The following is a 14,460-nucleotide window of genomic DNA, read 5'->3' as shown; positions in this document are numbered from 1 at the left end:
AAGGTCATAAATTTCCTTATTTGTAAAATGGGGATAATGCTAGTACCTACCTCACAGAGGATGAAGCTGGCACTTTGGACACTCATGCAAAGAGATTAAAGGAACTAAAGCCCTTGATGACATGGCTGAGCTGCAAAATCAACCAAAGCAAACTTTCTGTTTGTGAGCTAATACATTTCCTTGTTTCATCAGTTTAATTTAAGATTTCTGTTACTTGTAGCTGGAAGCAGCTTATCTGATACAGAGATATATGAAGACGATTTCTATTTTTAATTGTCAGACAGTCACCGATTTATTACAAATTCTCAAGAAAGATTATTTGTGTGAAGTATTCTTCAACCAGTGTTGTAAAGCACTTTTCTAATAAAAGGAAATCCACAACTTACTCTTATAAGACAACTACAAAAAAATCAGCTTAGGAATAACTGATTAAGCATTTTACTTACCTTAGAATGGATATATATTTCCTATTAATGTATTCTACAATTCAAGTCATACTTTAATATTAAAACCTCAGTGGAACTAATTTTTTGAACTCTCATTTGGCAGAAAAATGCAAATATTTAAAGTCTATGTCTTATCCCTCCCTCAACCTTGAGTAATTGTAGGGACTGAAAATTAGGTCTAGGAAAAGAACATCTAGAATTTTAAATATGAAAAATACTATAAACATGAAATATATGCACACAAAGTCAATGGTTTGCCTGGTTGAAATATTGATATCTTAATTTCATTGAGAAAATTGATCTATTAAAATACAATGAAACTTAATACTTCAAATTAATTTTATTTACTACTGGAACACAAGTGGAGGTTGTAGAAAGAATGTTAATCTAGAAATCAGGAGCTTTTTGAATTAGTTCCACCCTTCCCACCAGGTCTGTAGTCTCAGATACATAATTAACCTCTTGTTACCTTATCTAAGGAGAGTGAGGAGAGGTTGATCTTGGTAACCTGTAAAGTTCTTCCAGTTCTGTAATTCTATAATTTAAATTGTTATCTTAAATCCCTAAAGTGAAAATAACTAAAGGCACATTTTTATAAACGTGTTCTATGTAATCTACTCTATTTCCAATTCCAAATTGGTAATTGTTTTCAATTCGTAACTCAGTCTCTTTCAAATATTTCTATTTGTAATTATTTACTAGGAGCATGTAGAAAGCTTTCATATGGATGAGTTTTAATTAAGTACCTGTGTGCCATGCACTGGAAAGACATATTTTAAAGAGAGGTGCAAATAGACTGTGACAATGAAAAAAGAAACTTTCCTCTTTCTGGTGCCTAGAAACAGGATTAAAATTAAGCATGACTCTAAAACCAGCAATGTATTTCATAAATCATGAGATTATCATTAACAATATTCTTATTAAAAATGCCACTGTCGACATTCTCACAGTGTGATGAGGGCTGCATCAGCAGGATTAGTTTTGTGGTGTGAAGTGCTTAGTATTTGGTTTGTACTACAGTGTCTTTTATGACAAACATGCTTCATTCATCCAATGACAGAAGTTAGCCATATGCAAATGTGGGCAACAAAGATGATTTCTTATGTATGTTCCCCAATATTAATAGACAAATGTTATACTTATTTCCTTTGATCTACTGTTAGTTCCTCTTAGCTCTCGCTTCACTCCCTCCCTCACAAAAGACATGTATATTGCACATAATTATTGGGCATTTTCTTACTAAATCCTCTGTCTTCTCTAGTGTTAAAAGGCAGTAGTAGTACTTAACCTTTGGCTTGATAAATGTGATTCAATTGAGTTAAACTGCTGTTCTTCTAGAGCTTAAAAAGTAAAATACCAATATAAATATGTGGTAATTATCACCGGAACTGTTCATTTTTAACTATTAAATTTAAACAAAGAACAATTGTTGTTTGTTCATGCAAAACAAACAGTGCCTGCTTAAGATCTTTTTGATTAATCTGCCTCCCTGCATGCAGATCTAGGAGAAAACACTGCCTCGGGCTCAGCACACACACATCAATGAAATGGAAAAAGCTTTGCTGTCCCAGTCAATTGTTAGGGTTTTCCCAAAGCAGGGGTTTAGTGGTAAACAATTCAGGATTAGCTGGGGAAGGGGATGCCAAATGCTGGGGAACAGGCCAACACACCCAAGGCATGGCAAATGCAGCCTAATTCTAGAACCAGCATCAGAAAAAAGGGAGGAAGGTGGTTGAATAGGTGAGAAAAGGAACTGTTATCAGACACAGTGCCAAATCATACTCGAAAGTGCATCGGAAACAAGTGTAACGAGAAGGAGGAAACTTTTTAAACCAAAACTCCTGGCAGAGGCACTGCTGTGAGTACGAGGGCCAGACACACGTCCCTGGGGGTGTGCTCAGCATGTTAGGTCACCTGGGAGGACACCCGGGGGTGAAAAATGCAGATGGATTCAGACAGTAAAGCCTGCATTGGAGACCCTCATGCTCCCAGAGCCTCCCAGCTTGAATAAAAATCCACAGACAATCACAACCTATTTCATTTGGTTGGATTTCTTGTAGAAACTGGTGTAAATGCAGAGATGGATGTTCAGCCTTCTGAGAGGAGTTGAGGGAAGGAGGCTGTGGGGAACCACAGAGAAGGTCCAGATGGGCACTGGCCTGTGGACAGGACTTTCCATTGTCTGAGGGGAAGCGGCCCCAGTTGACCACTTTGTTACACGAGAGAAGTGAAATGATAACTGTCTACTATATTTTAGGCACTGGCTAAGTCTTTTATGTTACTAGTAACACCAAATCAAGAGAGGGCAGGCTGGGCCCAATCCTCTTGGGGTAGGGCTGGCAGGAGCAGGGTAATGGGCAGATCCCAGCTGCTGGCAAGACACATTGACTGAGCTTCCCTGGGGAGCCAGGGCTCTGACCACTGTGGTTCAAGTTGAATGTGTGGGTGGGTATCCGTGTGTGGGAGGGGTTGGCCAAGACAGAGGAATCCTAGAAACCCAAGCAGAAGGAGCCAGTTAAGCAGCCTCAACCCCAATTATTTACAGGATTCTCCTAGATAGATTCATGGGCTCACTCACCAACCATGTCTCAGGCTTGAATATTTCACACTCATATTGATTCCTTGGATGAAAAAATTGATATACAGATTCAATATCATCTCATTTAATTTTGAAGCAGCACAGAGCAGACTGTAGACATGAGGAGTCATCAAGACCACCTAGAAAAGGGATAAGACAGGAACAGGAATTGACATCAAATGGAAATGGACAGAATGTGATTTCTGAATGGAGGGATGAGACTTGTAAATGCCAACTAATAACAGAACAAGTCAAGATACTGTAATGATCAATTGCTATCATGTGACAAAGATGGGATAAGGCACCTGGGGTGGGGGGGATGAATTGGGAGATTGGGATTGACATATATACACTAATATGTATAAAATAGATAACTAATAAGAACATGCTGTATAGCACAGGGAACTCCGCTTCACTGTACAGTAAAAACTAACACAACATTGTAAAACAACTATACCCCAATAAAAAAATAAAAATAAGTAAATAAATAAATTAATTAATTAAATAAAATAAAATTTAGAAAAAGAACTAAGGAATCATATAGCATTGATTCCTGTATTAAATATATTCACATATATATATTCATATATGTATAATTCATATATTAACTATTTTAAATGTTGAGAAAATACCATGGGACAAGAACCATACAAGATACTGAGGACACAAAGTTGAATGACATGATCACTTCTCTCAAGAAGCTCTTCATCTGGTGGAGAAACACATGAGTTAAAGAATAATCAAAGTGTAATGTGTTATATCAGATGTAAGTATGAAGTCTTATAGAAGCCAGCGAACAAACCCAGCTCAGCCTGGGAGCCACAGAGAGCCTCCCAGAGGAAGAAAGTCCCATCAAATGGGATGTCATATACATTTATACAGATAGACATAGATAGCTGGGACCTGGATTACCCAATCCTTTTTTAATCAGTAGTCCTTCATTTCAATGTTCCACAAAGAAATGTATGCACAGAAACTAATGATCAGATTTGGCTCTAAATCAGTTGAAATAATGAGTTAGGACAGACAATGGGAATTACATAAGCCAAGTTGCTTAGAACGAAAGTGGCCTCAAAGTCCTCCTTTGCCTCCTTCTATCCTTCACCCTGGCTCCCACCTAGCTCAGGCCATTGCAGGCTAAGGCTGCAGGAGCAGGCTCTGAGCTCTCTGCACCTCTTCACAGTACATCAGGAGAACACAGTACTGCCTTATGTGGATTCACCTTTTGATCCCTTTGCTCAGCCCAAGGAAAAGCTCCTTTCCTTTCATGGTGATCAGTAAAATGCCTTTGAATGACCAATCTTAACAATATTGCTGTACCCTGGGGGAGAGTTTGTGGAGGAAGGACAGGGTGGAGAGGAGCCTTGACATTCCTGGAGAGTGTGAGAGTGCTGTATGAGCTAAGTTTTGAAGCACAGGGTAATCTAGAAATGAGTATTCTTGACAGAGGGAACCATATGCCAGACACCCGACATGAGAGATCCTAGCAAGTCTAGGGATTGCCAAGGAATGCAGCATGGTTGGACCCAGGATGTGAGGAGGGATGGTGGGGGCAGCATGAGAGGGAGAATGCTGAGTAGCTGGGGCATTACTGTAGAGATGGATGGGCCACCACAGGAATGAAAATAGCCATGACATCACATGCTTATTGTAGAACCAACACCTGCTCATATAAGAAGCCTACTTAAGCCTATTCTGTACTTTACTACTATCCTGATTCTATCCAGTCCCCAAACTTATTATTATGAGGTTCCTATAATGGGTAATTAGCTACAGCTCACTGAAAATTGGAGCATTTTGGAGAGTGTCCAGGAGCAATGAGGCTCTAGTAGTATGAAAGCAGCCTTGTGGCATCTGGGAAAAGAAACTATGGGGCACGTTGGGCTGAAACTCTGGGTTAAGACCACCAAGCAAGGAAGGAGGCATGAGGCCCATTTTAATCTCCCCAGGCAGCATACTGAGGTGAGGAAGCAGTTCAGTCAAAGGAAGAGAAGCAGGGTAAATCTGCTTGGTTCAGGGCCTTGAATAAGTAGTCAATGAGAATGGATACTTTTTTTTTTGGCCTTGCTGTGTGGCTTGCAGGATCTTAGTTCCCCAACCAGGAATTGAACCCAGGCCCAGGCAGTGAAAGTGCCAAGTCCTAATCACTGGACTGCCAGGGAATCCCAGAATGGATCATTTTTGAGAGTAATTTAGAACAAAGACATAAGGACTCCCAATCTTGTGGCAAGATTTTGAGCAAGGGGCACTATATTGGTTATCTATCACTGCATAACAAATTACACCAAGACGTAGTGACTTAAAACAATATTTATGATCTCACAGTTTGTATGTGTCAGAAACTTGGACATGGCTTAGTTGGGGCCTCTGTTTCAAGGTGTCTCACAGGCTGTAATCGAGGTATCAGCTGGGCTGCAGAAATCTCAAGGTTCAACTGGGGAATATCCACTCCCATATTCACCCAAGTGATGGTGACAGGATTCAGTTTCTTGTGGATTTTTGGCTGGAGGCAGCCCTCAGTTTCTTGCCACGTGGGCCTCTCCACAGGGCAACTGACAACATGGTGTCTCCATCTATCGGAGTGAGCAAGAGAGAGAGCAAGAGAGGGCAAGCAAATCAGAAATTGGAGTATTTCTAACCTGATCTTGGAAGTGGCATCCCATCACTTTTGCGGCATTCTATTTGCTAGTGGCAGGTCACCAGGTCCAGTCTACTCTCAAGGGTCCAGCCCACCCTCACACATACATATGTGAAGAGTTGGGGATCATTGGGAGCAATTTTAGAAGCTGTTCAGCAAAGACAGTAAAACACAGGAGGAATGAGCCCCATTAGAAATCTTTCAATCTGGGGCAACATCAAAGTTGGATTCTGAGTTTGTAGGCAAGGGGGAGCATGAGAGCTTGGGTAGAAGGAGAATCCTTCCCTTCAGGCATTGGAAACAGTGAGGGGAAGAGAGCAGATCCTGGAAGGTGGCAAAGAAGGAACACTGTCAGAATTTCTCAGGAAACGTGAGACATCTGTTAAGCAAAGAATTATAAGATTAGAATCCCGTTTTTTTGTTAATGACTCATTAATCAGAATTCTTCTGTGTCTTGAAAATCCAGGGGGTGAAAAGTCATAGCTGGATGAACGTTCTCTCCACAAGGCTGTATCTTATATATGGCTTCTGATAGTCCCCGACTCCCATCCTCCTGTTCAGTAATACCCCAGTTTTTCTGTCCGTAACATACATCCATGCCATAAAAGGACTTGTTGGCCTTGCTTATGCTACATGCCCACTGCAGGACCAATCACTGTGTCCAGGAGGTTGTAGTGTCATGATTGGCCTACCCTGAGACTCATGCTTACCTGTATAACTAAAGGCTGAGGGCATTGCTTATAGTCATTAATACAGTTCACCAGATATTTCCACTTTCCTTCCATCACAAGGTAGGATTGCACTTCCCTGTTTCATTGGGGGTAACTTATGGCCATGTGGCTTTGACCAAAGAAAGGGAGCAGAAGTAATGGATATCACTTTAAAAAATAACAGCCTTATTGAGGAATAATTCACAAACCATAAAATCTACCATCTTCAATTGTATGATTCAGGGGTTTTCAGTATATTCACAGAGTTGTACATCTGTCACATTTATCAAATGCCAGAAAGTTTTCATCACTCCAAAATGAAACCCCATATTCATTAGCAGTCACTCCCCATTTTCCTCTCCCACCAGCCCTGCACATTGCTAACCTATTTTCTGTCTATACAGATTTGCCTATTCCGGATGTTTCATACAATGTGTGGCCTTTCATAACTGGCTTCTTTCACTTAACATAATGTGTTCAAGGTTCATCCAAGTTGTAGCAGAATCAGTATTTCATTCCTTTTTATGGTTGGGTAATATTTCAATGTATAGATTTACTATTACATTTTGTTTATCCGTTCACCCATTGACGGACATTTTGATTGTCTCCACATTTTGGCTATTATGAATAATGCTGCTACGAACATTTGTTTACAGGTTTTTGTTTCTTTTTATTTCTTTTGCATATATACTTAAGAGTGAGACTGCTGGGTCATGTGGTAACTCTATGTTTATCTTTTTGAGGGACTGCTAAGCTGTTTTCTAAAGAAACTGAACTATTTTACATTCCTACCAGCAATGTATAAGGGTTTCAATTTCTCCACCAACACTTCTTATTTTCTATCGTTTAACTTTTTTATCGTTTAAATTTAACTATTCTTGAAGGTACTTTGTTGTGATTTTGGTTTGCATTTCTTTAATGACTAACAATGTTGAATATCTATCTTTTCATGTGCTTATTGGTCAGTTGTAGATCTTCTTTGGAGAAATGTCTATTTAAATCTTTTGCCCATTTTTAACTGGATTGTCTTTTTATTGTCGAGTTGTAAGATTTCTTTATATATTCTGGATACAGGTCCCTTGTCAGATATATGGTTTGCAATTACGTTCCCCCATTCCTTCGGTTGTCTTTTCACTTTCTTGATAGAGTCTTTTAAAGCTCAAAGTTTTTCATTTTAATGAAGTCTAATTTATTTTTTTCTTTTGTTTGTGCCATATATAAGGAAACATTTTTGTTTGTATCATATATAGGAAACCTGAGGTCTTGAAGATTTAGTCCTGTTTTTAAGAGTTTTATAATTTCAGCTCTTACATTTAACTTTACATTTACCTTTTATTTCATATTTCACATTTAGCTTGTACATTTAGGTCTATAATCGATTTTGAATTAATTTTTCTGTATGGTGTGAGGTAGTGGTTCAACTTTATTCTTTTTTATGCGGCTATCTAATTGTCCCAACACCATCTGTTAGAAGGACTATTTTTCTCTCATTGAATTTTCTCTGTATCCTTGTCAACAATCAATTGATGATAAATGTGAAGATTTAGTTCTGGGTTCTCAGTTCTATGTCATTGATGTTTAGCCTTCTGCCAGTTCATGTGTGTCACTTCCTTAGCAAGTTTTAAGAGCCAGTGCACAATTGGCCACACTTTATTTCTTTGCTTCTTCATTGTTCCAGATAGGGGCTGAAATCTTAGCCTGGGTTCCACAGTAAGGATAATGTGGAGAAAAGCTCAGAACCAAAGCACTCTGGACACAGTGTGAGTGAGAATTCAACTTTTGCTTGAATTCACTCATAACCAAGTTCATGTACTAGCCTGTTCTTTAAAATTCAACACTAAAATTGTCAACTCCACATAGAGTGAGGGTGAAGTCCCCAAAAAAGCCTGAAGAAAGGAAGTGAGAAAGCATGCTAGACAAGCAAAACTTCAGCTATAATTTTAAACCCTAAGGGCTATGAGCTACCAATAAGTATGTTTTATATTTTTGATGTAGCCTGCCAACATCAACACATATTATTGATTACTATGTCCTAGGTACTGGTGTATAAAATGGCATCTCTACCTTCAGGATCTTACATTCTAATTGGGAGGTAGAATGTATACATCGAATATAAAGAACCACACAAGCTATCATGTAATAAGTGATGCTAGAGAGGTTTAAAGAAGAAACAAATATAATCTAGTGTGGTTAAGAAGGATTTCATTGTGTTGTGATTTAAGTTGTGCCTGCAGGGAAAAGAATGATTTAGACAATCAAAGAGGAGGAGGAAGGTATATAAAAAGTGAAAAGAGGGGCAGGCAAAGTAGTACCAACTTGCTTGGGAGACAATTAATAAATAGACTAGTTTATCTGGAACAAGAAGATCTTTTGAGAAGTAGTTGTAAAAAGAGTTTGGAGGCAAAATTGAAGTCTGTGAATGATGAATCTAAGTTTTATTCTGTAGGTAGTGGGAAAACATTAAAAACTTTTTTGGAGGAAAAATGATGTTTTTGTGAAATTAATCTTATGGCACTGACTTAGAAGCTGAAAAGGTAGGTTTACTTCATCATCTCTGAAATGACTGCAGAAGGCAGTACTTTAATATATCTAATTTACTATAGTTCATCAGTACAGCCCTGTAGAGACTTGGAAGTGTCAATTGCTTCACTGTTGTTCTCTAAGCTAGAATCGATTCAGGCTACTCTAACAGAATACTGTAAACTGGGTGGCTAATAAACAACAGACATTTTATTTCTCAAAGTTCTAGAGGCTGGGAAGTTCAAGATCAAGGTGCCAGAAGATTCAGTGTCTGGTGAGAGCTCAGATCCTGGTTCATAGATGATGCCTTCTCACTGTGTCCTCACATGGCAGAAGGAGAGAGGAGACTCTCTAGAGTCTCTTTTATATGGGCACTAATCCCATTCATGAGGGCTCCATCCTCATGACCTAATCACTTCCCAAGGGCTCCAACTTCTGATACCATCACACTGGGAATTAAGTTTTCAACATATGAATTTTGGGGAGACACAAATTTTCTGTCTATAGCAATTACTATCTAATATTGGAATTTTCTGTATTGGATAATATAGTGCCAGTGCCTGAATGGTAATGTTTATCAAAATGGTAGAAAAAAATCCCCAGAAAACATACCGAGTGTGGGCTTTAAATTTTTGGATCAATCCGGGCCTTGAAACTGATTACAGAGACAAATAGTAGACTTCAACAGTGAAAGAAATCAAAGACTCAGCCATCTGAATATGGTGTTTGTGAGCTGTTTTGAGTGAGAGTTGGCAAATATTTTCCCAACTGTCAATTCTAAGAAACATGAAAAGAGATTCTGTGAAACTGAATACAGCAGTGAACCTGTGTCTCTGTTAAACCGCAGATAAATGAAATAAGCTGATATTAAATTTCTAAAGGGAACTTAAACCACCTGCTAAGTTGTAGAATTTAATTTGCAAGATGAATACTTGGCAATGTGACACTTCTTTCATAGCTTCATTTGTTGTTTTAATAAAAATGTTCACAATGGTTTGGTTCCATCTGTTAGAGAAAGTGAAAACAGCTAACTGCTATTCAAACAAAAAATACAGCTTTCTAGAAAACAATATCTAGTGTCACCAAAATGTAAAGAGGTATTTATAAATTTTAAACTTCTAAAAAATGTTGTCATAATTGCACTGCATCTTGGACTCAACATATAATTTATGCAAAAAATTTAAATTAAAATTATTCCCCCACACTCCAAAAGCAAATGAATGTGTTCAAAGTTATTGTGACCATGAATCTTATTGCATCAGGCTACAGATTTTCATTATAACAATTTGTAAGCAAATATTTGGTTATTTTTATAAGCCACAAATCTGGCTGAAGGAGAAAATGATATGTAATAAATAAAAACCACAAAGTATGTTTGTTGTTACATTTGCAGATTGGAGATAACAATAAGCTATAGTACAACAGCCTCCCTACTTTATTGATTAAATTTCCATAGCTTTTTCTTCAGAATATGTAGATCAAAGTTTTATAACTTTCTTTTTGTTTGAATTTTATTTTATTTTTTTATACAGCAGATTCTTATTAGTTATCTATTTTACACATATTAATGTATGTATGTCAATCCCAATCTCCCAGTTCATCCCACCGCCACCACCCCCACCCCAGTTTCCATCCTTGTCGTCCATACGTTTGTTCTCTATATTTGTGTTTCTATTTCTGCCTTGCAAACTGGTTCGCTGTACCACTTTCTAGATTCCATATATATATGTTAATATACGATATTTGTTTTTCTCTTTCTGACTTACTTCACTCTGTATGACAGTCTCTAGGTCCATCTACATCTCTACAAGTGACCCAGTTTCTTTCCTTTTTATGGCTGAGTAATGTTCCATTGTATATATGTACCAAATCTTCTTTATCCATTGATCTGTTGATGGGCATTTAGGTTGCTTCCATGACCTGGCTATTGTAAATAGTGCTGCAATGAACATTGGGGTGCATGTGTCTTTGTGAATTATGGTTTTCTCTGGGTACATGCCCAGGAGTGGGATTGCTGGGTCATATGGTAATTCTATTTTTAGTTTTTTCAGGAACCTCCATACTGTTCTCCATAGTGGCTGTATCAACTTACATTCCCACCAACAGTGCAAGAGGGTTCCCTTTTCTTCACACTCTGTCCAGCATTTGTTGTTTGTAGATTTTCTGATGATGCTCAACCATTCTAACTGGTGTGAGGTGATACCTCATTGTAGTTTTGATTTGCATTTCTCTAATAATTAGGGATGTTGAGCAGCTTTTCATGTGCCTCTTGGCCATCTGTATGACTTCTTTGGAGAAATGTCTGTTTAGGTCTTCTGCCAATTTATTGATTAGACTGTTTGTTTTATTTTTTTAAATATGGAGCTGCATGAGCTATTTCTATATTTTGGAGATTAATCATTTGTCTGTTGATTTGTTTGCAAATATTTTCTCCCATTCTGGGGGTTGTCTTTCATCTTGTTTATGTTTCCTTTGCTGTGCAAAAGCTTTTAAGTTTCATTAGGTCCCATTTATTTATTTTTCTTTTTATTTCCACTTCTCTAGGAGGTGTGTCAAAAAAGATCTTGCTGTGATTTATGTCAAAGAGTGTTCTGCCTATGTTTTCCTCTAAGAGTTTTATAGTGTCTGGTCTTACATTTAGGTCTTTAATCCATTTTGAGTTTATTCTTGTGTATGGTGTTAGGTAGTGTCCTAATTTCATTCTTTTACATGTAGCTGTCCAGCTTTCCCAGTACCACTTATTGAAGAGATTATCTTCTCCATTTGTATAACCTTGCCTCCTTTCTCATAGATTAGTTGACCATAGATTTATAGGTTTATCTCTGGGCTTTCTATCCTATTCTATTGATCTATATTTCTGTTTTTCTGCCAGTACCATATTGGCTTGATTACTGTAGCTTTGTAGTCTATTCTGCAGCCAGGAGTGTGATTACTCCAGCTCTGTTTTTTTTCCCTCAAGATTGCTCTGGCTATGCAGGGTCTTTTGTGTCACCATACAAATTTTAAGATTTTTTGTTCTAGTTCTGTAAAAAACTGCCATTGGTAATTTGATAGGGATTGCATTGAATCTGTAGACTGCTTTAGGTAGTATAGTCATTTTCACAATATTGATTCTTCCAATCCAAGAACATGGTATATCTCTCCATCTGTTTGTGTTATCTTTGATTTCTTTCATCAGTGTCTTATAGTTTTCTGAAAACAGGTCTTTTACCTCCTTAGGTAGGTTTATTCCTAGGTATTTTATTCTTTTTGTTGCAGTGGTAAATGGGATTGTTTCCTTAATTTCTCTTTCTGATCTTTCATTGTTAGTGTATAGGAATGCAAGAGATTTCTGTGCATTAATTTTGTATCCTGCAATCTTACCAAATTCATTGATCAGTTCTAGTCATTTTCTGGCGGCAACTTTTGGATTATCTATATATAGTATCATGTCTTCTGCAAACAGTGATGGTTTTACTTCTTCTTTTCCAATTTGGATTCCTTTATTTATTTTTCTTCTCTCATTGCCATGGCTAGGACTTCCAAAACTATGTTGAATAAGAGTGGTGAGAGTGGACATCCTTCTCTTGTTCCTGATCTTAGTGGAAATGGTTTCAGTTTTTCACCATTGAGAATTATGTTTGCTGTAGGTTTGTCATATATGGCCTTTATTATGTTGAAGTAGGTTCCTTCTATGCCCACTTTCTGGAGAGTTTTTTTTTTTTTTTGTCATAAATGGGTGTTGAATTTTGTCAGCTTTTTCTGCATCTATTGAGATGATCAGATGGTTTTTATTCTTCAATTTGTTAAAATGGTGTGTCACATTGATTTATTTGCATGTAGTGAAGAATCCTTGCATCCATAGGATAAACTCCACTTGATCATAGTGTATGATCCTTTTAATGTGTTGTTGGATTCTGTTTGCTAGTATTTTGTTGAGGATTTTTGCATCTATATTCATCAGTGATATTGGTCTGTAATTTCCTTTTTTTGTAGTACCTTTGTCTGGTTTTGATATCAGGGTGAGGGTGACCTCGTAGAGTGAATTCAGGAGTGTTCCTTCCTCTGCAATTTTTTGGAAGAGTTTGAGAAGTTTGGGTGTTAGCTTTCCTCTAAATATTTGATAGAATTCAGCTGTGAAGCCATATGGCCCTGGACTTTCCCTTGTTGGAAGATTTTAATCACAGTTTCAATTTCATTACTTGTGATTGGTCTGTTCATATTCTCTATTTCTTCTTGGTTCAGTCTTAGAAGGTTATACCTTTCTACAAATTTGTCCATTTCTTCTAGGTTGTCCATTTTATTGGCATAGAGTTGCTTGTAGTAGTCTCTTACGGTGCTTTGTATTTCTGTGGTGTCCGTTGTAACATCTCCTTTTTCATTTCTAATTTTATTGATTTGAGTCCTTCCTCTCCCTCTTTTTCTTGATGAGTCTGGCTAATGGTTTCTCAAGTTTGTTTATCTTCTCAAAGAAACAGCTTTTAGTTTTATTGATATTTGCAATTGTTTTCGTTGTTTCTATTTCATTTATTTCTGGTCTGATCTTTATGATTTCTTTTCTTCTACTAACTTTGCATTTTGTTTGCTCTTCTTTCTCTAGTTCCTTTAGGTGTAAGGTTAAATTGTTTATTTTGCTGTTTCTTGAGGTAGGATTGTATTGCTATAAACTTCCATCTTAGAACTGCTTTTGCTGCATCTCATAGGTTTTGGATCATCATGTTTTCATTTTCATTTGTCTCTAGGTATTTTTTGATTTCCTCTTTGATCTCTTTAGTGATTTCTTGGTAATATAGTAATGTATTGTTTAGCCTCCATGTGTTTGTGCTTTTTACATTTTTTACCCTGTAATTTATTTCTAATCTCATAGCATTGTGGTCGGAAAAGATGCTTGATACATTTTCAATTTTTGTGAATTTACTGAGGCTTGTTTTGTGACCCAAGATATGATTTATCCTGGAGAATGTTTCATGTGCACTTGAGAAGAAAGTGTAATCTGCTGTTTTTAGATGGAAAGTCCTATAAATATCAACTAAATCTACCTGGTCTATTGTGTAATTTAAAGCTTTTGTTTCCTTAATTTTCTGTCTGGGTGATTTGTCCACTGGTATAAGTGAGGTGTTAAAGTCCCCCACTATTATTATGTTACTGTTGATTTTCTATTTTACAGCTGTTAGCATTTGCCTTATGTATTGAGGTGCTCCTATGTTGGGTGCATATATATTTCTAATTTTTATATCATCTTCTTGAATTGATCTGTTGATCATTATGTAGTGTCCTTCCTTGTCTCTTGTAACATTCTTTATTTTAAAGTCTGTTTTATATGATATGAGTATTGCTACTCCAGCTTTCTTTTGATTTCCTTTGCACGGAACATCTTTTCCATCCCCTCACTTTCAGCTTGTATGTGTCCCTAGGTCTGAAGTGGGTCTCTTGTAGACAGCATATATATGGGTCTTGTTTTTGCATCCATTCAGCAAGCCTGTGTCTTTTGGTTGGGAGATTTAATCCATTCACTTTTTTTTTTTTTTGCAGTACATGGGCCTCTCACTGCTGTGGCCTCTCCCTTTGTGGAGCACAGGCTCCGGACAC

Source organism: Aethalodelphis obliquidens, unplaced genomic scaffold (assembly GCF_003676395.1).
Source record: "Aethalodelphis obliquidens isolate GAN/ISIS:26980383/991018 unplaced genomic scaffold, ASM367639v1 scaffold16, whole genome shotgun sequence".
Taxonomy (NCBI): Eukaryota; Metazoa; Chordata; class Mammalia; order Artiodactyla; family Delphinidae; genus Aethalodelphis; species Aethalodelphis obliquidens.
This window is presented reverse-complemented; position numbering follows the sequence as displayed.